Below are 26547 nucleotides of genomic sequence, written 5' to 3'. Positions count from 1 at the left end.
ATATATCCCCCTGGTATTTTCAGTTTTAGGGGTCACCTTGGTCTCTGTGCTTTTCAAGAGTAGACAGTCAACACCTTTTGAACATTGATGGCCCTATGAAGAAAATCGTGACAGAAAAGGATCTAAAGTGCTGGCCAAGGGTAATAACAATGGCTGTGTCACCCTCTCTGGCCACCAGATCAATTTCTCTTGGGATATATAGTTTTCATCTGTCACTGAAAACAGATTTTTGGTAATAAATGGATAATCATGTCTTTCCACTGAATCAAAATACATCTTTCAGCATCACGAAACATGTTTTTCCCCCCTCATGGTTAGTTTTGTTTCTTCCACAATATTCAGATGTGCAAGAAATTTCACAAGAAAACAAGTCAGCAACCTCATAAGAGGCAGCAAATTCTTTACAAGTCAACAGGCTCTTAAACCCACAAAAAGACAAGAAGCAAATAAGATCATAAAATGTTAAAGATGAAATTCCAACACAATGTCCTTTTTTTCAGCTCTACTGCAAATTTAACATAAATATCGGTGTTAATTATACTTTGTCATATGATTTGAGATTGCTTTAACCTCATACACTGAATAGAAGGCTCATTTCATACCCAAAAGCTGTTACAGGTCTGGCTTACTTAAAACCACAGGTGAACATTTCCAGTGCCAAAAAGAATTTAGCAAAGCTAAACTACAGGAAAACGCAAGTTAGTAAGTTTTCCTTGGCGCTTCTGAGTAACAATGTAAAGTCATCAAACTGATACTTAGAAATGGTAAAGACATTATCTTGACAATTTCATTTTAGTTTCAAAACCAAACATTGTAGAAAGCATTCATGTTTCTGTTACCATTTTCTAATTTAATCATGATGATCAATATTTAAGGTCAAAAGGTAAGTGCCCCAATTCTTTTTCTTTTCTCAAGATTGATTATTTGAGCGTGAGCATGCTCACCTGAGAGCACAAGAGGGGGAGAGGCAGAGGGAGGGACAATCCTCAAGCGGACTCCATGCTGAGTGCCACAGGGCTCCATCTCAAGACCCTCCAAGATCATGATCTGAGCCAAAACCAAGAGTCAGACGCTTAACTAACTGAGCCACCTGGGTGCCCCAAAGTGCCCCAATTCTATTTCAAGTTTTGCCATGTGTCTTCCATTAGTGTGACCATATTTATGCCATTTACCTTCTCTTCAATAAGGTTGTTGCTGAGGGTGCTTCTGCTAGTTTTCGATGCCTGCAGTTTTGAATACTTACCGTACATTGAAGACCCCAGCTCTATGATGATCAAAATATTTTAAAGCTGATGGAAAACAAACCGATAAATCTTTTTAACAAAAGGAAAAGAATCATTTTAAAATGCACACATTTTTAAAATTCTAACCAAGAGAATTTCTAACTATAATAGCATTACTGCCTTTGGGACGAAAACTATATCAGATACATTAAAATCTTAACACAATTTTTGGGGGCAGCTGGGTGACTCAGTTAAGCGTGTGCCTTCAGCTCAGGTCATGATCTCCGGGTCCTGGGATTGAGCCCCATGTTGGGCTCTCTGCTCAGTGGGGAATCTGCTTCTCCCTCTCCCTCTGCCTCCTCCCCGCTGCTCATGCTCTGTTTCTTTCTCTCTCTCTCTCTCTCAAATCTTAAAAAAAAAAAATTAAAATCTTAACACAGCTTTTAAACTTTTTATTAGGATATAGGAAGAGGAAAAACGTTAATATTTGTAAGTGAAAAAAATAAAATTGAACTTTATTAAAAGCCCAAATCCAAATGTTTGACAAATTTTTAAAAAAGTAAAACCAGCATCAGGAAAGAAGTATAATTATTATAAAAACAACCTTAGAAGCCAACTGTAATTTCAAAATAAAAATACATACTTTTCACCACTTTTTGTAAGTAATAAATTTACTGTTACAGTGTTGAATCTCCCATGAGGTAGAGAAGTTTTCTCTTCAAGCAGTCATTTATATTTTGCATTTAATTTAATCTAGTTACAAAATGCTATAATCCACCTTCTTTTTACAATATAACCACTGGGGAAAGGAGTCTTCATTCCAATCTGACCTTTCTTTTCTATGTTCTCACTCTCTGGTATAAAAAAAAAAACAAAAAACAAAAACAAAACAAAAAAAACACCCACAGTAAATCATTATTACCACAAATTATTTCTGAAACAAATTCTTCATTTATTCCCTTTTCCTCCTTTCCCTCCATCCTTCTCGATTTATACTCTCCCATAAATATTTATTTAACAAGATCATGTTAAAGGGAGGACTTAAAAACTCTCACTGTTGAATAGTCTCACTAATGAATAGTTTATCCTAGAGTGGGGATAATTTTTCTTGTGCATTTGCAATATCTCCCTCAGTCTTTACCTTGTCCCCAAAGCTACTCAACAGCTAGCCAAATCAGGAGGAAATGTATGGGCATGAAATAGCAGGATTCAGTAGCCCAGCTAAATATTGTACCAATAACATGACCTTGTTAAATGGTAGATCTTCTCCTCAAACTCTACTTATCCATGAAGAAATCTTGAACGTGTTTCTGAAATGATGTCCCACATTGCTTGAGTGTACCAGAATCAGGTTCTCAGGTTAAACATTTCATTGTGCCCAGGCTGAACATAATATTACCAGTGTGGTCTGATTAGTGCTGAAAAAGGGAAGACCTCTCTATTCTTAATACTCTACTATGAAATTAGCCTAAGCTTATTCACTGATTCATATCAAGCTTTCACCCACCTAAGACTCAGGTCATTTAAAAAAAATTATTATTGAAGTATAGTTGATATAAAATTATATTAGTTTCATGTGTACAACATAGTGATTCCACAGTTCTATGCATTACTTAGTGTTCACTGCAATAACTATAGTCACCATCTGTCACCATACATACAGTATTATTGACTGCATTCCCTATGATGTACTCTTCATCTCCGTGACTTAATTTATTTTATAACTGCAAGTTTGTACATCTTAATCCCCTTCACCTATTTCATCCATCTTCCTAGCCCTATACCCTTCTGGCAACCAACACTTTGTTCTCTCTACTTATGAGTCTGTTTCTGGCTTTCTGTTTTTGTTTTGCTTTGTTTAGATTCCACACAAAAGAGAAATCATATGGTATTTGTCTTTCTCTGTCTGACTTCTCTCACTTAACATAATACCCTCCAGGCCTATCCATATTGTTGCAAATGGTAAGATCTAATTCTTTTTATGGCTGAGTAATATTCCATCGTATTTATATATATCACATCTTTTTTTTTCCCCCATTCATCTACGGATGGACATTTAGGTCGCTTCCATATCTTGGCTATTGTAAATAAGGCTGCAATAAACATAGGGGTGTATATATCTTTTTGAATTAGTGTTTTCATTTTCTCTGCATAAATACCCAGTAGTGAAATTATTGAATTACATGGTATTTCTGTTTAAGTTTTGGTTTAAACTTGAATTAGCGTGTAGTATAATATTGGGTTTAGGAGTAGATTTAGTGATTCATCACTTACATAGAACACCCAGTGCTCATCACAGCAATTTTTTGTGGAACCTCCATACTTTTTCCACCAGTGAATGCACCAATTTACATTCCCACAAACAATGCACGAGTGTTCTCTTTCATCCACATCCTCACCAACACTTGTTATTTCTTGTCTTTTTGATTCTAGTCATTCTGACAGGTGTAAGGTGACCTCACTGTGGTTTTGATAGGCATTTCCCTGATTTGTGATATTTAGCATCTTTTCATGTGTCTGATGGCCATCTGTATGTCTTCTTTGGAAAAAATGTCTATTCAGGTCTTCTGATTTTTTAATGGAATTGTTTGTTATTTGGGTGTTGAATTATAAATGTTATTTCTATATTTTAGATATTAGCCCCTTAAAAAATCTATCATTTGCAAATATTTTTCTCACATTCAGTAGGTTGCCTTTTAATCTCGTTGATAGTTTCTTTCAGTTTGCAAAAGCTTTTTACTTTGGTGTAGTCCCAATACTTTTTTTTTGCTTTTGCTTTTGTTTCCCTTGCCCAACATCTAAAAAAATGTTAAGGCTCACTTCAAGAGATGACTGCCTGTTTTCTTCTAGGAGTTTTATGGTTTCATAAAGGTCTCTAATCCAATTTGAGCTTAATTTTGTGGATGAAGTGAGAAAATGGTCCAATTTCATTCTTTTTCATGTAGCCCTTCAGTTTTCCCAGTATCGGTTACTGAAGACACTATTCCCCATTATATATTTTTATCTCCTTTGTCATAGATTAATTATATAAGTGTGGATTTATTTCTGGGCTCTCTATCCTGTTCCTGCCAATAGCAGACTGTTTTGATTACCATAGCTTTGGAGTATATCTTAAAATCTAGGATTGTGATACCTGCAGCTTTGGTCTTATTTCTCAAGATTGCTTTGACTATTCAGGGTCTTTTGTGCTGCATACAAAATTTAGGATTATTCTAGTTCTGTAATTTTGTAAAAAAATAGTTCTGTAATTACAGAACTATTCTAGTTCTGTAATAGATTGTTTGGGGTGATATGGACATCTTAACCATATTCTTCCAATCTATGAGCATGGACTATCTGTTCATTTGTTTGTGAAATCTTCAGTTTCTTTTATTAATGTCCTATAGTACTTTTCAGAGTATACCTCTTTCATTTCCTTGGTTAAGTTTATCCCTAGGTATTTTATTCTTTTTGGTAAAATTGTCAATGGATTTTTAATTTCTCTTTCTGATGCTTCATTATTAGTGTATAGAAATGCAGCCAATTTCTGTAAATTTTATATCCTGAGACTTTACTAAATTCATTTATTTCTAATAGTTTTTTGGTGAAGTCTTTAGGGTTTTCTATATGCAGTATCATGTCATCTGCAAATAGTGATAGTTTTACTTCTTTATCAGTTTGGATGCCTTTTATTTCTTCTTCTTGTCTGATGACTGTGGCTAGGACTTGTAGTACTATGTTAAATAAAGGTGGTGAGAGTGGACATCTTTGTCTTTTTCCTGATCTTAGAGGAAAAGCTCAGCTTTTCACCATTGAGTATGATGTGAACTGTGGGTTTGTCCTATATGACCATTTTATGTTGAGGTAGGTACCCTCGAAACCTACCTTGAGGGTTTTTATCATGAATATATGTCGAATTTTGTCAAGTGCTTTTTCTGCATCTATTAAGATAATCATATGGTTGACCTCACTGATATGAGGAATTCTTAATCTCAGGAAACAAACTGAGGGTTGCTGGAGTGGTGGGGGGTGGGATGGATTGGGTGGCTGGGTGATAGACACTGGGGAGGGTATGTGCTATGGTGAGCACTGTGAATTGTACAAGACTGATGAATCACGGATCTGTACTTCTGAAACTAATGCAATATATGTTAAGAAAAAAAAAAGATAGCAGGAGGGGAAGAATGAAGGGGAGTAAGTCGGAGGGGGAGACAAACCATTAGAGATGATGGACTCTGAAAAACAAACTGAGGGTTCTAGAGGGGAGAGGGGCGGGGGGATGGGTTAGCCTGGTGATGGGTATTAAAGAGGGCACATTCTGCGTGGAGCACTGGGTTTTATGCACAAACAATGAATCATGGAACACTACATCAAAAACTAATGATGTAATGTATGGTGATCAAGATAACAATAAAAAATTATTAAAACAAACAAAAGATAATCATGGTTTTTATCCTTCCTCATCTTAATGTGATACATAATATTGATTTGCAAATATTGAGCAATTCCTGCATCCCCAGAATAAATCCCACTTGATCATAGCAAAAAATCATTTTATTGTTTTGTTACATAAGTACAGTTGACACGTTACATTAGTTTCACATGCATAACATAGTGATTGGACAACTATATGTTCATCTGTGCTCACCACAAGTATAGCCACCATCTGTCACCATGCAGCATTACTAAAATACCATTGACTCTATTCCCTATGCTGTACCTTTCAAGCTAATGGTTTGTTTATTCCTTAACTGGAAGCCTGTACCTCCCACACCCCTCACACTTTTTGACCATGGCCTTACCTTCTTCCCTCCAGCAACCATCAGTTCGTTTTCTGTACTTATGGGTGTGTTTCTGTTTTTGTTAGTTTCCTTGTTCATTTGTTTTGTTTCTTGGGTTACACATATAAGAGAGATCATATGGTATTTGTCTTTCTCAGACTTATTTCACTTGGGGTAATGCTCTAGGTCCATCCATGTTGTTGCAAATAGCAAGATCTCATTCTTTTTTTTTTTTTTTTTATGCCTGGGTAATATCCCATTGTATTTATATACCACATCATCTTTATCCATCCATCTATCAATGGACACTTGAGTTGCCTCTATAATTTGGCTAAGATAAATAATGCTGCAATAAACATAGGGGTACATATATCTTTTCAAATTAGTGTTCTTATTTTGGGGGAGTAAATACCCAGTAGTGGAATTACTGGATCATATGGTAATTTTTCAAGGAACATCCATACTGTTTTCCACAGTGGATGCCCCAGTTTCCCACCAACAGTGCACAAGTGCTTCTTTTTTTCTACATCCTCACCAACACTTGTTATTTCTTGTCTTTTTGATTAAAGCCATCCTGACAGGTGTAAGGTGATAGCGCATTGTGGTGGTGATTTTCATTTGCCTGATAATCAGTGGTGTTGGGCATCTTTTCATGTGTCTGTTGGCCCTCTGTATGTCTTTTTTTTGGAAAAATGTCTATTCAGGTCCTCTGCCCATTTTTTAATCAGTTTTTTTTTTTTTTGGTGTTGAGTTGTAGGAGTTCCTTATATATTCTTGATATTAACCCCTTAGGAGATATATCATTTGCAAATATCTTCTCCCATTAAGTAGGTTACCTGTTCATTTTGTTGGTTTTTCTTTCCTGAAGCTTTTTATTTTAGTGTACTCTCACTAGTTTATTTTTTCTTTTGTTTTCCTTGTCTGAAGAGACCTATCTAGAAAAATGACGCGAAGGCTTATGTCAAAGAGACTACTGCCTGTTTTCTTCCAGGAGTTTTACGGCTTCAGGGCTCACATTTAGGTTTGTAATCCATTTTTAGTTTATTTTTGTGTATGGTATAAGAAAATGGTCCAATTTCATAATGAAGTAGCTGAAAGAGAAATTAAGAAAACCATCCCATTTAAAATTGTACCAAAAAAAAAAATACCTGGAAATAAACTTAACCAAGGAGGTGAGAGGTCTGTACTCTGAAACCTGTAAAACATTGACTAAAGAATTGAAGATGACACCAACAGGTGGAAAAGTATTCCATGCACGTGATTAGAATAAAAGGTCCATATTACCCACAATTTACAGATTTAATGCAATCCCTATCAGACTTCCAGTAGCATTTTTCACAGAACTAGAACAAATAATCCTAAAATTTGTATGGAGCACCAAAGACCCTGAATAGCCAAAGCTGTCTGGAGAAAGAAGACCAAAACTGCAGGTATCACAATCCCAGATTTCAAGACATACTAGATAGCTATAGTAATCAAAGCAGTATGCTACTGCCACAAAAACAGATATGTAGATCAGTACAACAGGATAGAGACACAGAAATAAACCCACACCTGTATGGTCAATTAATCTATGACAGAGGAGGCAAGAATATACAATGGGGAAAAGACAGTCTCTTCAATAAATGGTATTGGGAAAACTGGACAGCTACACACAAAAGAGAAGCTTTTTAAATGTATTGTTGAATTTGGTTTGCTAATATTGAGAATTTTTGCATCTATATTCATCATGGATATTAGCCTATAGTTTTCTTTTTTCATAGTGTCTTTATCTGGTTTTGGTATCATGGTAATGCCAGACATGTAGAAGGAGTTTGGAAGTTTTCTTTCCTCTTCTGTTTTTTGGAATAGTTTGAGAAGAGTAGGTATTAGCTCTTCTTTAAGTGTTTGGTAGAATTCACCTGTGAAACCATTTGGTCCTGGACTTTTGTTGATTGAGAGTTTTTTGATTACCAATTCAATTTTGTTACTAGTAGTCTATTTGAGTTCTCTATTTCTCTCTAATTCAGTTTTGAAATATTACGTTTCCAGGAATTTATCCATTATTTCTAGGTTGTCCAATTTGTTCACGTACAATTTTTAATAGTATTCTCATAATCCTTTTTGTATCTATGGTATTGTTTGTTATTTCTCCCTTTCATTTTTTATTTTGAGTCCTCTCTTGTTCCTGATGAATCTGGCTAAAAGTTTATCGATTGTATTTATCTTCTCAAAGAATCTGCTCTAATTACATTGATCTCATCTATTTTTTAATCTCTATTTAACTTATACGGTGATCTTTATCATTTCCTTTACTGATTTTGGGCTTTGCGCCCCCCCTCCCTTTTTTTAGTTCCTTTAGGTGTAAGGTTAGATTGTTTTAGATTTTTATTTTATGAGCTAGGCCTGTATTGCTATAAACTTTCCTCATAGAACTGCTTTTGTTGTGTCTCAAAGATTTGCGACCGCTGTTTCCATTTTCATTTTTCTGCAGGTATTTTATTTCTTTGATTTCTTCATTAGCACATTGGTTATTTAGCAGCACATTGTTTAGCCTCTACGTGTGTGCATTTTTGCATTTTCTTCTTGTAACTGATTTCTCATTTCATAACTTTCTACAGATCACGTTAGGCCATAAAACAAGTTTCAATAAATTTAAGATTGAAATCATATCGAGCATTTTTTCTGATGAATGTTCCATGCACATTTGAAAGAAATACACATTCTGCTGTTTACGGATAAAATGTCCTGTATATATCTGTTAAGTCTGTCTGGTCTAATGTATCATTCAAAGCCCCTGTTTCTTTATTGAATTTTCTGTCTGAATTCTATATCCACTGATGTAAGGGGGGGGGCCTCAAAGTCCCCATCTAGTATTGTTATGGTCAATTTCTCCATCTGTTAATTTTCGTTTTATGGATTTAGGTGATCCTATATTAGGTGCATAGATATTTATTACATCCTTTTGTTAGAGTAATCTTTTTATCATCATGTAATACCCTTCTTTATCTCTGGCTACAGTTTTCAAGTCTATTTTGTCTGATATAAGTAGTGCTACCACAGCTTTTTCTTTTTTTTTTTTAATTTTTTTATTGTTATGTTAATCACCATATATTACATCATTAGTTTTTGGTGCAGTGTTCCATGATTCATTGTTTGTTCATAACACCCAGTGCTCCATGCAGAACGTGCCCTCCTCAATACCCATCACCAGGATAACCCATCCCCCTCACCCCCTCCCTTCTAGAACCCTCAGTTTGTTTTTCAGAGTCCATCATCTCTCATGGTTCGTCTCCCCCTCTGACATACTCCCCTTTTCTTCCTCTCCTGTTATCTTCTTCTTTTTCCACAGCTTTTTCTTTTTTTATCTTTTTGCTTCCATTTGCATGGAATATCTTTTTCCAGCCCTTACAGCTTCAGTCTGTATATGTCTTTAGGTCTGAAGGGAGTCTCATGTAGGCAGCATATAGATGGATCTTGTTTTTTTGTTGTTGTTTTTGTTTTAATGACTGGCATACTATATCTTTTAATTGGGGCATTCAGACAATTTACGCTTAGAGTGACTATTGATAGGGGTGTGTGTGTGTGTGTGTGCGTATACATACATTTTAGTGGGTATTTTTTTGTTTTTGTAGTTCTGTTGCTTTCTTGTCCTCATGTTTTGATAGCTTTCTTTAGTGTTACGCTTGGATTACTTTCTCATTTTTTGTGTATCAATAAGTTTTTGATTTATGATTACCACAGGGTTCATATATAATATCCTATGTGTGTAGCAATCTATATTAAGTTTATGGTTACTTAAATTTAAGCACATTCTAAAAGCACTACATTTTTACTGTTCCCTCCACGTTTTATGTATATGATGTCATTTTACATCTTTTTTACTTTTTGTATCCCTTGATTAGCTTTTGTAGATATAGTTGATTTTACTACTTTTATGTTTTAATCTCCATACTAGCTTTATAAATAATTATTCTGCACTTACTGTTTGCTTTTACCAGTGAATTTTTTCCTTTCATAATTTTATTCTAGTTATGGCCTTTTCTTTCCATTTAAAAAATTCCCCTCAACATTTCTTGAAAGGCCAGTTTAGTGATGATGAACTCCTTAAGCTATTTTTTTGTCTGGAAAACTCTTTATCTCTCCTTTTAATCCTGAATCTTGAAGGGCAGAGTATTGTTTGTTGTACATTTCTTCCTTTCAGCACTTTGAATTTGTCATGCCATTCTCTTCTGGTCTGCAAAGTTTCTGTTGAAAAATCAGCTCATAGCCTTATGGGATTTCTCTCGTACATCACCGGCTTCTTTTCTCTTGCTGCTTTTAAGATTCTGTCTTTATCTTTGATTTTTGCTTTTTAAATTGTTATGTGTCTTGGTATGGACCTCCTTGGGTTCATCTTGTTTGGGGCTCATCTGTTTTGAATCCGGATGTCTGTTACCTTCCCTCAGATTAGGGAAGTTTTAAGTTATTATTTAAGTTTTCTGCCCCCTTTCTCTCTCTCTCTTTCTCTCTGCATCCTCTAATTTGCTGTTGAATCCCTCTGCTGTATATTTTATTTCACTTATGTATTCTTTAGCTTCTGACTGGTTACTTATATTTTCTACCTCTTTGTTGAAGTTCTTACTGAGTTTATCAAATCTTCTTTCAAGTCCAGTGAGTATTTTTATGACCGTTACTTTGAACTCTTTATCAGGCATATTGCTTAACTTTGTTTCATTTCTCTTTATGTGATTTTTTTTTCTAATTCTTCATTTGGAACATTTTCCTCCATTTCTTCATTTTGTTTATCTTTCTGTGTGGCTTTTTTTTTTTTCCCCTGTGTATCAGGTAGGTCAGCTATGTCTCCTGGTCTTAGAAGTAGTGGCTTTAAGAAGAATTTCTGTGGTGTGCTGTAGCATAATCTCCTTTGGTCACCATCTCTAGGCCCCCCATGGGTTTCCCCTGTGTAAGCTACATGTACCATCCTGTTATGGCTGAGCCATAATTGCTATAGGCATGCTGGTGAGTTAAGCTGGCCCTCAGCCCAAACTGCTGTAATGACCCACTTTGTTTATTGTGGGAGCACTGGTGGGCCCAGGTGTGCTCCTTATGCTGCTAGAAGACTCAGCTACAGACCCACTGGAGGGTGGGACCAGCCCTCAGCCCACCTGTCTGCTTTTAGCCACTGTGACAGCTGTGGGAGCATCAAAGAGCAGGGCTCATTCTCTACACAGGCAACTGAGAGGCCCAGTTGCAGGAACTGTGGGATGCTAGTGTGTGGGCTTAGTTTCCACCCTCTTCAGTGCGTGAGGGGCTGCCCACTGAGTGTAACAAGGTGCTTTGGAGGGATGCCTCCTGGGGCAAGTGGATTGGGTGATACAGGTCTGCAGGGGAATGCTGGCTCCAGTGAGCATTTGGCTATGTAGGCTGGGGAGGGTAAGAAAAATGGCACCTACCAGCACTTTCATTCCTATAGAAAGCTCCTGCCCCACCCCAGCACACATCCTGAAATTAATAATAGATCTCCTTCACATATACCCCAGACACTTCTCAAACTGCTGCTCTTGTACTATGTCTCAGGCTGAATTATCTAGTGGCTAGCTCTTTAAGGGATGGGATTCCATTTCCTATTGCCCTCTGGCTCTCCTGGAGTTAAATCCTCTGATTTTCAAAGCCCGACGCTACAGTGACTGGTCTTCCCAGTGCAGGTCTCCAAGACCAGGGATGCCCAGTATGGAGTCTGATTCTTTTGTTCCTCTGTGCTTGTGATGTCCTTCCCATTTGTGGTCAGTTATGTCAGGGGTTTGGTTTCCAACTGCATCTGCACCCCTCCTGCCCTTTCTGATGTGACTTTCTCTCTACAACTAGCTGTGGAAGATCTCTTCTGCCAGTCTTCAGATGGTTTTTGGAGTCAGTTGTTGTACATATAGTTGTTGCCTCATTGTGTCCGTGGGACGAGATGAGCTCAGGATCCTCCTAATTTACTATTGTTCCTCTCTCAAGAATCAGGTCATTTATATATTTTTCCACTTAAGTGACTATATCTTTTTTGTCATCTACCTGCATTGTTGGGACTTGTGATATAAGTTTAGGAACTTAAATTAATGCATATTGTTATATCACGTTTATAAATGGCTCAAAAAATAATAATCTGACATTATCTTCTAGAAATTGTGGTCCAGGTAATAGGGAAACCATAGAAATGTTAAGAGGACTCAAGTTGTCTTGAGTCTAAGAACTTTCTTCAGTGTAAAAGTTGGGCATGGATGATGGCTGCCATGGCAGAGAGAAGGGCTCTGTCTTTTCCATAGACTGTGAGCTTTCAGTGGGTTCATGATTTATTTGTATGTTCTCCACAGGGTTTTGCAAAGTTCCTTGCATACAGTAGGTCCTTAGTAAACATTTGCTGAACACATGAGAAAGGGGCAATAGGTAAATGGATACACCATTGATTGTTATAACGAAAGTCATTTGATTTTTCTGAAATTCACTTTAATTCCAGTATAGCAGAAACATCGCTTTTATGAGTGAGATGGCTTTGTGTTGACCACTGAATTTCCTGTGATAAAGTTGAAAACATCCACAGAAATTGCTAGTTTGTAGAACTTTAATCAAGATGGTTTGGCTGAAACAGATCTGAGAAACCACCAAAGAAACTTTCTAACTCAGTAGCTTATCTGAGACATTTTCACATTACCCAATTATTGGATTTTCAGGCATAAAATTTAAGTTTAAATAAAAACCTGTACATTTTGAGAGTAGGCAGCTGAAATTAAGAGTTGCTTAGACTTTTAGATCTGACTCAAGGTGAAAATTGGTTAAAATTGATATGAAAATAATTTCTAAGAATAAAATCCTTCCTGTAAAACCCAAGATGATTGGTACTCTTTGCTCCAATAAAGACGAAAGTGGTTAACGTCAATTTTCTCAAAGTAAGAATGTCTTTTAGATGGATAAATTGTGAACACAGCAAGCAGCAGCACAATAGACTTACTGTTACATGGTAAAATCTCAATGGAGGTAAAGTTCTTCATCATTTCTACACCCATGTTTGACCTTCAGAAAATGGGAAAATAAATTAACATGGTATCTGCCCAGATAGTAAAGTAAAAATCACTAGCAGGGGGATGTGGGGTGGGGCATGAGGTGCTACCAAGGGATGGAGGGAGAGATTAAGCCACTCTTAACTCTCTGCAAATGTTTGTTTTTTTCTTTACCTTGATATATTTAAGATATTCTGAGAAAGTAAATGGGTCAGGATTCTGGAAAACTGTTCTCCTAGTAATAGCAGGGATCCAAAGATCCAGAAAGAGACATGTGCAACTAATCCAACATGTCTTTGGTTTTTATCTCCTAAAAGATTTTCTACTGCAAGCCAGCCTTTCTGTCTTTACCACCTGTGGTAATTCAGGCCTTCATCAACATTCTCCTAGGCCAGTACTTCTCAAACTTGAGAGTACATCAGAATTATCTGGAGAGCTTATTACAACTGAGATTGCTGAACTTCCTCCCCAGAGTTTCTGATTCAATAGTTCTGGGGCACTTGAAGAGCTATCTCTACCCCCATATTCAAAGCATCATTAATTCACAATAGCCATGTTATGGAAACAACCTAAGTGTCCATTGATGGATGAATGAATAAAGAAAATATGGTTTATATATACAATGAAATATTCAGCCTTAGGAGTGTGCTAGGCTGAGAACATCTCCAAAAAGCACATGAACAATACATACAGCATGATTCTGGTTAGTTAAAAAAAACCCAAAAACCTGGGAGGAATAAAACAAGATGAAACTAGAGAGGGAGACAAACCATAAGAGACTTCTTAAGCATAGGAAAGAAACAGGCTTGCTGGAGGGGAGGTGGGGGGGATGGGGTGACTGGGTGGTGGGCACGAAGGAGGGCATGTGATGGAATGAGCACGGGTGGTTGTATGCAACTGATGAATCACTGAACTCTAAAACTAATAATACACTATATTGTTAATTAATTGAACTTAAAATTAAAAAAAAGGAAACCCCAAAAAAAAAAAAAGAAATATTCAGCCTTAAAAAAAAGAAAAAGAAATCCTGTCATTTGCAATAACATGGATGAGCCTGGAGGACATTATGCTGAGTGAAAACAAGCCAGATACAGATTTAGATAAGCTAGATACAGAAAGACAAATATGCATGATTTCACTTATATGTGAAATCTAAGCAAGTCAAACTCATGGAAACAGAATGGTGGGGACACCTGAGTGGCACAGTCGGTCAAGTGTTGGCTCAGGTGGTGATCTCAGGGTCATGAGATCAAACACCACCTGGGGTTCTGCACTCATAGAATGGTCATTGTCAGGGGTTTAGCAGAGGGGAAAATGGGGAGATGTTTGTTAAGGGGTATAAACTTACAGTTATAAGATGACTAAGCTCTGGGATCTAATGTACAGCCTGGTAACTATAGCTAATGTATTGTAGGCTTGAAATTGGCTGAGAAAGCAGATCTTAAGTGTTCTTACAACACCCAGGGGCACCTGGCTGGCTCAGTTGGTAGAGCATGCCACTGTTGATCTCAAGATTGTAAATTTGAGCCCCATGTTAGGTGTAGAGATTACTTAAAAATAAAAATTAAAAATTAAAAAATACAAAAATGCTGATTATGTGAGGTGATGGATATATTATTCAGCTTGATTATGGTACCCATTTTACAATGTATATATCAAAATATACTGTATACCTTATTGTGTATAATTTTATTGGTCCATCACACCTCAAAAAAGCTGGGAAAAAATAGTTCTGGGCTGAGGTCCAAGAATTTGGATTTCTAACAAACTTTCAAGTGAAGCTGAGGCTGCTGATCCAAGGATATTACTTTGAGACCCTTGCCCTAAATTACTATATTCCTGCTCCTTTAGTTTATCCCGCCTAAAAATATGCTCTGTGCTGCCCATTTTATTCCCCTAGACAAAATACTTCCGTGACGTTCCATTATCAACCTACAGTATTAGGACCAAGCTCCCTTGCTGGCTTACAACCTCCTATGAGCGTTCACTTCTCCAGCCTCCTTTTCATGAACTCTACCTTCACAAGACCCCCAGAGGCTATTTTCTGTACTTTATCATCTCCTTGTGTGTAAGACTTAGGTCATTTATTCATTATAATATTTTAATTGTCTAGCGCTGTGAGCTTCACCTCAAGATATGGGTCCTACCAATTAAGACGGTGACTATATCTGGTCAACTGAATTCATTCCATCAACATAAGATCCATCTAGGGAAAGGAAGGGCTTCCAGAGCCAGAGAAAGGATTGATTTTTTTTTTTTTCCTCAAGTGAGAATAATACTCCGCTCGTCGAGGGCACCAGAGGACTGACAAAGTGAGGGACCAGGGTGTCTGGACAGTGACAGGTGAAGTGGTGGAGTCATGGGGACAGGGCTATAGCCCCTTTACTTGAGAATAAAGTAGATTGGGATTCCGGGTCCAACTCTGCCACTTGCTTGGTGTAACTTACTTTGGCCAAGCTATTTAGTATGTCTGTGTTTAAATTTCCACATATGTGAAATGAGCATAATAGTCATTCCAGAGTGTTTTTATTGAGGATCTTATCAGACCTCTCTCTGGCACAAGGTTAAAATTTGTCTCAGTGGGGAACTTGAACTTCTGAAATTTGAAACATTCTCCCATATCTATCCCAGGTAAGGTTGAAATTGACAAAAGAGACCAATACCTGGCTACCTTGTAAATTTCAATATCAAAGCCAAACTTTGGGACATTAAAAATAAGGTTAAAAATAGGTACTCATGGTATAGAAAGGCATTCATTTCAATGTGTCTTGTCTTAGTATTAACCATGCATGTGTGTACATATATATATACATATTACATTTCAGAAGGGGATCTGTAATAGACCATGATGGAAACTGAAAGATGTATCAACTGTGTTTCCTGTATGAAGTCTTCCTGTATGGCAACCCCTGGTTTATTTTCCCACCATGATTATCAATAAAACCCTTAAAATTAAAAAAAAATTTTTTTTTTAACCTTGAGGAAGTGAGTATTTGAGGAGGTAGCTTCTAATTGAGGAGGTAGCCAGGCTTGAGAGAGGGAATACTAGTGAGAAAATGTATTTACTATGTTAACAAATGAAAGAGAAACAGGCTTAGTCCTGGGACTTGTCGGAAGGAATGAAGTCATAGAACCTAACTTGGGCCTAAGAATGGGGCTTAGAATCTAATGATAGAATGATCTGCAAGAGTTCTTGGATATGGAATTAACCATGAAGCCAACCATTCCTTGTGTATGCACTAAATCACCTGTGAGGAAACTTACATCTCTACTTATATGCAGTGGGAGAAAAAACTGGACAGCTTGAATAAAGCAGGGAATCCAGAAGTAAATGTGTCTATTAGAAAGTAAAACGGTCAGGCATATTATTGTCATAAATATAGCCCACTTTAGAAGCATAATTGGACCCAACATACATGCAGTGTGCCAGTCCAGGAATTTAGGATTTTCTATGAACAGGCAGGAAAGTGTGTAAGGAGAACTCCCCAAATCCAGGCTGCAATGATCATCTCAAGAGGGAGCCATATGTAGCCAACAGGGAAAAAAATGAATCAGCCTGGGTAGACTCTTCCCGTAGATTTAAGACAAGGCCTTCAAAATGGGAAGGCCTCTATGTCTCCATGATTAGGTCTCCTTTAGTTATTAGTAAAATATATATATTTTTTAAAGTCCGGCCTCTTCTGTCTGAGCCATAGGATAAAGAGATTATTCCATACCTTGATCAGGAAAACAAGTGAAGGTGACATAGGGGTGAAAGGGAAATCTTACAGAGATGTAGGGTCAGTTTTGCCCTGTGCCCTGCCCTTGTATCATCATAATGTTTAAAATGGATTTGAATTTGAATTTCCAGGATACTATGTTATCCTGCTTTTCTAAACCCACATCACAAAAACAAGGTCTTTCTATAGCAGCAATTACCAAACTATGGAACCAAAATCTCTTAAAATGATCCATTAAATAACTGTTCCACAGTCAAATAATTGTGAAGTTCTGCATTCTAGCCCCACTTGAAGGGATAGATACTACAGTTAATGAAAAGGCACTGTAAATAAACCTATTTAATTATTTTCCCAGGTTGTATTTCACTTATTTTTCCATTCAACAGTTGAGAATCTTCCAGGTGGCAGATATCACACTAGGCTAGGAGACAAAATGGTGGCCCTCAACGGCTTCCTATTATATATAGATGGCCTCTAAACAATGCCTATTCCTCTGACCTTCTCTCTCCCTCATTCATTGCATGTCAGCCTCAGTGATTCCCTTCACAGTTCCTGGAACATTCCAGCATGCTCTTGTTTCAGTTCATATACCCTCTCTTAAGACTGGTATTTCCCCCCAAAATTCCCCTGGCTCACTTCCTCACTTCATAGAAGGTGCTATTCAAATGTCCCATTCTCAGGTTAGTATTCAAGGCAGGCCTTACCTGGCCTCTTTTAAAACTGCATTCATTAGGGGTGCCTGGGTGGCTCAGTCAGTTAAGTGTCTCTCGATTTCAGATCAGGTCATGATCTCAGGGTGGTGAGGTCGAGCCCCGTGTCAGGCTCCATGCTGAGTGTGGAGTCTGCTTAAGATTCTCTTTCTCCCTCCCTTGGGCCCTCCCTCTTACCCCTACATGCACATGCTCTCTTCCTCCCTCTCTCTAAAAAAAAAAAAAAAAAGAAAGAAAAAAAATAGCATTCACCATTACTTTGAAATTCTTTATTCTGGAACTTTGTTACAAACCTGTTTGTCTTTTTGTCCCGCTAGAATGTTGAATTCCAAACAGCTAGAACTATGCCTGGGATGTAGAAAGTCGTAACTATTGATAAGTTGAATAAACAAATGTTGAAAATAGTTATGGTTTTTGCCTTACAGAGCTCAGAAGATTAAAAAATGTTTGAAATTTAGTAGTATAATGAGTGTTATCACTGGGGGGAAGAAACAGAATGTAATGAAAGAATATGGGACTAGCACTTTACCCTAACATGGAAGAAATGACAATTAAGCCAAGGCTTGCAAAGTGCCAGAGTTGAGAGACAGCATGGTCTGTTTGTGAAATAAAAGTTGAGTTTGCCTGACAGAGCAAGGCAGCATAAGGGTGAGACAACAGGCTTCTGAGCTGGGCAAGTCCTTGTAAACATTAAAGAGTCTGGATTTCATCCTTAGAACAATGAGATCTTATAAAGGGTTTTAAGCAAGGAAAAGTAAAAGTCATCTAGATTTTGGAAACTTTAGTCTGGGGGCAGTGTGGAGAGTAGATTGAAAGCTATATGAGAGGTACAATTCATAGGGTTTGGTGATTTATTTAATGTACAGGGTCAAGTAACTAAAGAATGATACCATTCACCCCCTCCTTTTTTTTTTTTTTTTTTTTTTTTACATAGCATCTATTAATATCCTGTAAGATTGGTGTTCCATGGAATATGTCATAGAAAATACTGGTCTCTAAAAAGTTACCAACTCTAGAAATACTACAAAAGATGGAGAACTTAGTATATGTAAAATGCATCATTGGTTATACTCCTTAAAGCCACAGTGTAGAGGTGACCTGCATGGGGCCCTAGCTGCTGACCTGACCCTGAGCAATGGATGAATTTATAACCCAGTCACATTCATTGACCTAAGGGACTTGATTAGGAAAAGTTTCTAGGCAGAGTTGGTTTGAACCTAAGCCTCCCTCTTTGTATCAATTATTGTATATGAAGGCCTGTTTGCCTGTGGAAAAGACTTCGTTCTTCTTTTCTAAGATAGGAAGTGTTTCCATTGCTGGTGGTCCTGTGGGTCAGGGCCTCACGGGGAACATATGGAGGCCTCATGCAGTAGAAGCCTTCTTGGTCTCAATAGTCCAGGTATTTGCAAAGTTCGGCACTTGAGTTTAGAGTCAGACCATACTCAGAGAGGACCCAGGAGGTATTATTGTCAAACTGGCCTGTGAATATCACCCTGTCATAGTCTTGGTTCCTTGCCCTCCAGAGAGCTCTTATATTCCTTCACTGGGGTGGATGAGCAGGAGAGACAGACCCAGCCTTCCCAGAACAAAGTGATGCTGACAAGGTAGCTGCCATTGTTGAAGTCTGTCACCTTTCCTGAAGCACCTGCCTTCAGGGCTGGGGAGGACATCCTGACCCTCAGGAGATCCCCGCCATATTCCTTCCTGCTTCCCAAGTGGTCCCTCCCCTGCAGCAGGATGTCTAGCTGAACCTCCTGCAGTAGGCATCTGGTGGGGAGGAGGGTGGCTGTGCTGTGTGCAGCACTGGTGGTGGGGTTCACGTTGGTGAAAGGTCTGGGTGGGATCAGCTGGTCTAGTTTCTCCATGATTCCTTTTATTCTCAGTCTCTGTTAGTGAAACTGCTGGATCCAGTGGTACTTCGAGGTGTAAGGACTTTCTGAAGATGTTCTATTGCTTCAGGGGAGTAGGGCTTCTCAAACTGAATAAGAACAGAACTATTGAGGGACAAGGGATAGATTATCAACAAATAATATGGCTTGTTTTCAGTATAAATTATTATGGTCTAGCTTATACACATTTCAGTAGATATAATTACATATCAAAAATGGATTCTAACAGTTTTCAGTTTTGGAATCATAAGAATCAATTTCCATGAAATGTGACTCCCACTGCTGCCAACAGATGATTTTTGAGGGGAAGTCATTGGCTTAAAATTAATTATATAAATAAATATGATTTTTGTGATGTTTATTGAAACTAAACTGCCCCTTTAATCAAAAGGACCCTGTGAGGGGCGCCTGGGTGGCTCAGTCATTAAGCGTCTGCCTTCGGCTCAGGTCATGATCCCAGGGTCCTGGGATCGAGCCCCACGTTGGGCTCCCTGCTCCGCGGGAAGCCTGCTTCTCCCTCTCCTGCTCCCCCTGTTTGTGTTCCCTGTCTCACTGTGTCTCTCTCTGTCAAATAAATAAAACCTTAAAAAAAAAAAAAAAAAGACCCTGTGGGTCTCACTTCCCTGAAGTGGGAGTTTGGGTGCTGAGGGAACTACCCGCTGACCCCACGCGGGTGGACTTGTGCCCCTCGTTCATCAGGTCATGGTCTACATATTCTTCGTTCAAGACACCACTCCAACTTCTCAACACACAAAGAATAAGAGTTACATATAGCGCTCTTAATAATACAGACACAAATATTTAATCAAATGAAATAGGTTTAGCTGACAATGTCATTGGATTCACCTGAACAACAAGGTAACTGGAGAGAATGTCATCACCAATTTATAAATCTGTTCAGGAGTCTCCCAAGCCCCATAGAGGTCCATTTAGCCATCGCCTAAAATGACATGGGTGAAGCCAGACTTGGAAACCCACCCCTGCTTGTTAATTGGCTTGGGTTTTTTTGTTTGTTTGTTTTCTTTTACTTTTTAAGTTGACTGCTTTTTTTTTTAAACTGAAAATGCCTTTATTATTTTTATTGAAATGTAACCTACAGTGTTATATGTTAGTTTCAGGTGTACAATATAATGATTCAATAATTCTATACGTTTCTCTGTGCTCATCAAAATAAGTGTGCTCTTCATTCTGCATGGAGCACTGGGTGTTATGCACAAACAATGAATCATGGAACACTACATCACAAACTAGTGATGTAATGCACGGTGATTAACATAACAATAAAAATTTAAAAAAATAAATAAACTTTAAAAAATAAAAAATAAAAAAAAAATAAGTGTGCTCTTAATCCCTGTTATCTTTCCTACCCTCTATCTTCCTCCCTACTCCCCTCCTGGAAGCCACCAGTTTGTTTTCTCTATTTAAGCATAATGTTTTTTGTTTTTGCTTTTGTCTCTTTTTTTCATTGTCTTTGTTTCTTGAATTCCACATAACCCCTTACGCCTGTCAGAATGGCTAAAATGAAAATCACAGATAATAAGTGTTGATGAGGATGCATCATGCACTGTTGGTGGGGATGCAAATGGGTACAGCGCTGTGGAAAACAATATGGACTCTTGCCATTATTTGGCTATGGTTGATAATGCTGCCTTAAACATCAGGTGCATGTATCCCTTTGACTCAGTATTTTTTGGGTAAATGCCTAGTAGTGCAATTGCTGGGGCATAGGGTAGTTCTATTTTTAACTTTTTGAGGAACCTCCATACTGTTTTCCACACTGGCTACACCAATTTGCATTCTTCAAGTTTCCTCAAAAAATTAAAAATAGAACTACCCTATGGTCCAGTATTTCCACTATTGGGTTTTAACGAAAGAAAATGAAAACAATAATTCAAAAAGATATGTGCATCCCTATATTTGTTGCAGCATTTTTTACAATAGCCAAGATATGGAAGTAACTCAAGTATCCATCCATAGATGAATGGCTAAAGAAGATGTGGTATGTATATAATATATCTATATATAACCTTTATCCATTCATCTATGGATATATGTGTGTGTGTGTGTGTTTGTACACATATATATAATGGGATATTACTTAACCATGAAAAAGAGATCTTGCCATTTACAGCAACATAGATGATCCTAGAGGGTATAATGCTAAGTGAAAGAAGTCAGAGAATGACAAACACCATGATTTCACTCATGTAGAATTTAAAAAATAAATGAAATTGATTGCTGTTTAATATTCACACATAAAGTCTTGAAGTCCAGGTATACTACTTCCCCTCATAATTGTTATCAAAGACTTTTCTGGAATATGATATTTAGTTATGCCAAAAATATCCTGTAACACCTCCTATATGATATGCTATTAATTAGTTGCCTGAAAGAAAGATTCACACAAAATCCATCTTCTGGTTGATGAATGAATAATTGCATGCTCACCGAGATTGTACTTGGATGTCTGTCATCAATTTAAATATTTTTGGTTAAATTATAAAATGTTATTAAAAATGTTTGCAAATTTGACAGATGAAAATGGAGACTTACACTGGTACTAAAATAAAAGTAATTTAAAATAGTATTTCAACTGCATTTCCCCTCATACTTTTTTTACTGATATATTTCTTCTGAATGGTCTATTTCCTTTGTCCGTTTTTTAATTTCGATGTCAATGTTTGATGTCAATTTCTGAGTTGACAGTTCTTTATATAACAAACATCTTAACATTCAGTCTCTCAATTTTGCAGATAATACTTGATTAATTGCTTGACATTTTAGAAGTATTTAATATTTGCAGTTAAAGCACTGAAGAATTCCTCTGTGACATATTTCTATTACCTCTAATCTTCGACTCTTCTCTACACTTTGATTTCTAAATATTTAATTTTATTTTAATATTTCTATGATTGGACTTTTTATTCTTTTGTATACCTAGATTCAGCCAAGTGGTTAGAAAGGTCTACTCTACTGGTTATTATGATAAAGATACTCTCTGCCCTCTTATTGATCTTAATAATTTAATTTAATTATTAATTTAATTATTATTAATTATGAAAGGAAGACACACAATTATCATTTGCGGCTGATATGATTATATCCCCAGGAAAGCCAATCTAGGGAAAGGAGCAAACATGTAAACTTGCTACAAAAAGTAAATAACTTGAAAGATACATAAGCAAAATTTCATGGGTACCTAAAATACTGTAGCAAATTTGGCCTGGGACAGTTAAGAATGGCTTCATGGGGGTGGGGGATGGAATAGAAGTTATAGTTCAATATACATGAATGATATATGCTGAATATATCTGTATATATGAATATGTATGAATATATATGTATAGGGTGTTTCCATGTGGAGTGATGAAAAAGGTCTGGAAAAAGAGTGGTGATGGTTGCATAATACTATAAACATAATTAATGCCATTGCTTTGTACATTTCAGTGGTTAAAATAGAAAAGCTTTATGTTATCTATACCCACAATGTTTATAATTAATAATGTACCAGAGACCATTGAATTATAGACTTTAAATGGGTGAATTATGTGGTAGGTAAATTATATATCAATAAAACTTTTTTTTTTTCTTTAAAGAATGGCTATACAGAGCTGATGACATTTGATTCTCAAAAGACTGGAAGGAGACTACCAGATAGGAGAAAAAATTTTTTTTAGATAAGAAAAGCTATCTTTGGCATGGGGATTTTTCTTTTCAGAAAAAATGTTATTTTCACTCTATTTCTGTAAACCATGTTCGTAAGTCCAGAACCACTGACCTTTCTTTAAGAATAATTTTTTGAGTAAAGAAAGTGACTAGAGTCCAAAAAAGATTCTAACCTAAATATTTTAAGATTTGAAGGTCTTGGAGAAGCTCTGAGGAGCAAACTTAATAAAGACAGTCATCCATCTTAGTTTCCTTGTGTCTGACATAGGCGGTCACTGATTATAACTAAGCAGTGCTGCTCCCTGATCTTTTTGTAATAAGAAATATCCTAAAGTTCTTACATGAGAAAGATCCAGGTAATAACCAAATTAAAAAAGTCTAGGCTAGGGGCACCTCGGTGGCTCAGCTGGTGAAAGGACTGCCTTCAGGCTCAAGTCATGATCCCAGGGTCCTGGGATCAAGCCCTGCATGGGGCTTCCTGCTCAGTGGGAAGCCTGCTTCTCTCTCTCTCTCTTTTTTTCTCTGCCCTTCTCCCCTGCTCATGCGTGCTCTCTCTCTCAAATAAATAAATAAAATCTTAAAAAAAAAAAAGTCTGAGGGCACCTGGGTGGCTCAGTCAGTTAAGTGTCTACCTTCAGCTCAGGTCATGATCTCAGGGCCCTGGGATCAAGCCCCGCACCGGGCTCCTTGCTCAGTGGGGAGCCTGCTTCTCCCTCTCCCTCTGCCTGCTTGTGTTCCCTCTCTCTCTCTCTCTCTCTCTATGCATCAAACAGATAAATAAATCTTCAAAGTCTAGACTAATAGGTGATGAAGACATTCTGGATGATTTTGAAGATCATAACTTATTTTTTTAATTGAACTATAAATAACATACAGTGTTATATTAGTTTCAAGTGTGCAACATAATTAACATTTCTGTACATTACTCAGTGCTCATCACCATAAGTTTACTCTTAATCTTTATTTATTCCACTCAACCCCTCACCCATCTCCCCTCTGGCAACCACAAGTTTATTCTCCATATTGAAAAGTCCATATTTTTTGTCTCTTATCTGCATTTGTTTTGTTTCTTAAATTCCACATATGAATGAAACCATATGGTATGTGTCTTTGATTTATTTCATTTAGCATTATCCCTTCTAGGCTCATCCAAGCCATTGCAAATGGCATTATGGAGTAATATTCCATTATATAATATACACACACCATTGCTTATGGCGCATATATACATACACAGACGCACACACACCCACACTTCACATCTTCTTTATCCATCTATTGATGGACAGTTGGGTTGCCTGGTCCATATCGTGGCTATTGTAAATAACATTACAATAAACATAGGGGTGCATATATATTTTTGCTAGTGTTTTCAAAGAATGGTAACTTTTTTAAAAAATTTTTTTGTTATGTTAATCACCATACATTACATCATTAGTTTTTAATGTAGTGTTCCATGATTCATTGTTTGTGCATAATACCCAGTGCTCCATGCAGAACGTGCCCTCCTTAATACCCATCACCAGGCTAACCCAACCCCCCACCCCCCCTCCCCTCTAGAACCCTCAGTTTGTTTTTCAGAGTCCATCATCTCTCATGGTTCATCTCCCCCTCCGATTTACCCCCCTTCATTCTTCCCCTCCTGCTATCTTCTTTTTTTTTTCCTTAATATATATTGCATTATTTGTTTCAGAAGTACAGATCTGTGATTCAACAGTCTTGCACAATTCACAGCGCTCAAGGAATGGTAACTTATTTTTAACATGGAACTTCCAGAGCAGAGTGTTCATCTGATTACTCAGGGCTAACATGTTTGTCCTTGAGTCTGTTAAAATTCTTGCCTTTAGGACTCATTTCCTAACACTGGGTCCTAAATGACTGAGGGGAAAAACTCTGAAGATGAAGAGTTGGAATCTCCTCCACTAGCCAATGGTCATCCCTGAAATCCAGCTTAGTATTACCAGTAAGTGAGATTGCCAAGGATTCAGAATAGGCCACTTAAGACATCAGATATTCCAAGAAAATAAGGACTTTTCCTTCAACATGATCACAATAATGATTACATGCTCCAGTAAAAACACTTAGTCTTGATTCTCGCTATCACCATTTACTACCTGTGTAATAATACATTAGACAAAGCTCCATTTCCTCATCGTTAAAGCAGGGTTCTTTACACATGAGACGTTCGTGTTGAAACAAAATAATAGAATACATCTGTTTAATGCCAGATACGTCTATAAATAACAAATCACCAGATCATCTTTAAAAATGTTTTTCCTTTGGCCCATTTTTTTGTGTTAAAATATACATGACATAACATTTACCATTACAACTATTGTAAGTGTACAGTTTAGTGCCATTAAGTGCATTAAGCAATATATTGTCATTCTTAAGATATTTTCACTTTTTATTACAGATATTAAAAGCATACAGAAGCAGAGAGAAGTGTAAGCACCACTTAGTTCTGCATTGTTTGCATCACTCAGCTTCAGAAACCTCTTTCAGCGTGCCCAGAATCAATTCCACTTGATCACCATGAATGATCCTTTTAGTGTATTGTTGAATGCAGTTTGTTGATATTTTGAGAATTTTTGCATCTTGTTCGTGTAGTTTTTTTGTTTTTGTTTTTGTTTTTTTTTGGTGTGTTTGCCTGGTTTGGGTATCAGGGAAATGATAGCCTTGTAGAATGTATTTAGAAGCTTTCCTTTCTCTTCTGTTTTTTTTGGGGATAGTTTGAGAAGAATAGGTATTAACTCTTTAAGTGTTTGGTAGAATTTATCTGTGAACTCATCTGGTCTTGGAATCAATGTGAGTTTTTAATTATTGATTCCATTTCATAAGTAATTGATTTTAGATTTTTGTATTTCTTTCTGACTCAGGTTTGGAGGATTGTATGTTTTGAGGAATTTAGCAATTTCTTCTACTTTGTCCATTTTGTTGGCATATGATGACCAATCCTATTTCATCTATATTGCTATCCACTTCCTGCCAATACACCTCTTACTGGATTATTTCAAAGAAAATCATATTTTTAATCTACAAATATTTCAGAATGAGTTAGATGCTCAATTTTTTTTATAAAAAAACATAAACACAAACTGTCATTTTATCCAAATACATAATAATTTCTTAAGGTTAGTGTACAAATATCCCTTAGTATTTCATAAGTGATTTTTTCTTTTTATTAAAGTATAGTTGAACAATATTATATTTCAGGTGTACAACATAATGATTCAACAATTCTATACATTACAAAATACTTAACATGGTAAGTATGGTTACCATATGACACCATATTTTATTAAAATATTAATAACTGTACTCCCCATGCTGTACTTTTCATTCTCAGGACTTACTTTATAACTGGAAGTTTGTATGTCTTACTCTCCTTCAACCATTTTGTTCATCCCTCACACTCCTCCCTCTGGAAACCACCAGTTTTCTGTATTTTGTGTCTCTTTCTGGGGTATTTTTGTTTTGTTTGTTCACTTGTTTTTTTATATTTTATATATAAGTAAAATCATATGGTATTTGTCCAGCTTATTTTACTAAGCATAATATCTTCTAGGTCCTTCCATG

General features: G+C 36.9%; 1 pseudogene; it reads right to left on the bottom strand.

Moving 5' to 3' along the window:
• Nucleotides 1–1900: 1900 nt before the first annotated feature.
• Nucleotides 1901–26547, bottom strand: part of LOC112840200 (NXPE family member 2-like) — a 29336-nt pseudogene continuing 4689 nt past the window's right edge.

The sequence above is a fragment of the Callorhinus ursinus genome, unplaced genomic scaffold (genome assembly GCF_003265705.2).
Source record: "Callorhinus ursinus isolate GAN/ISIS: 27379988/994484 unplaced genomic scaffold, GSC_fseal_2.0 scaffold19, whole genome shotgun sequence".
Taxonomy (NCBI): Eukaryota; Metazoa; Chordata; class Mammalia; order Carnivora; family Otariidae; genus Callorhinus; species Callorhinus ursinus.
Note: the sequence above shows the minus strand (reverse complement) of the source record. Positions and strands in the feature narration are given on the sequence as shown.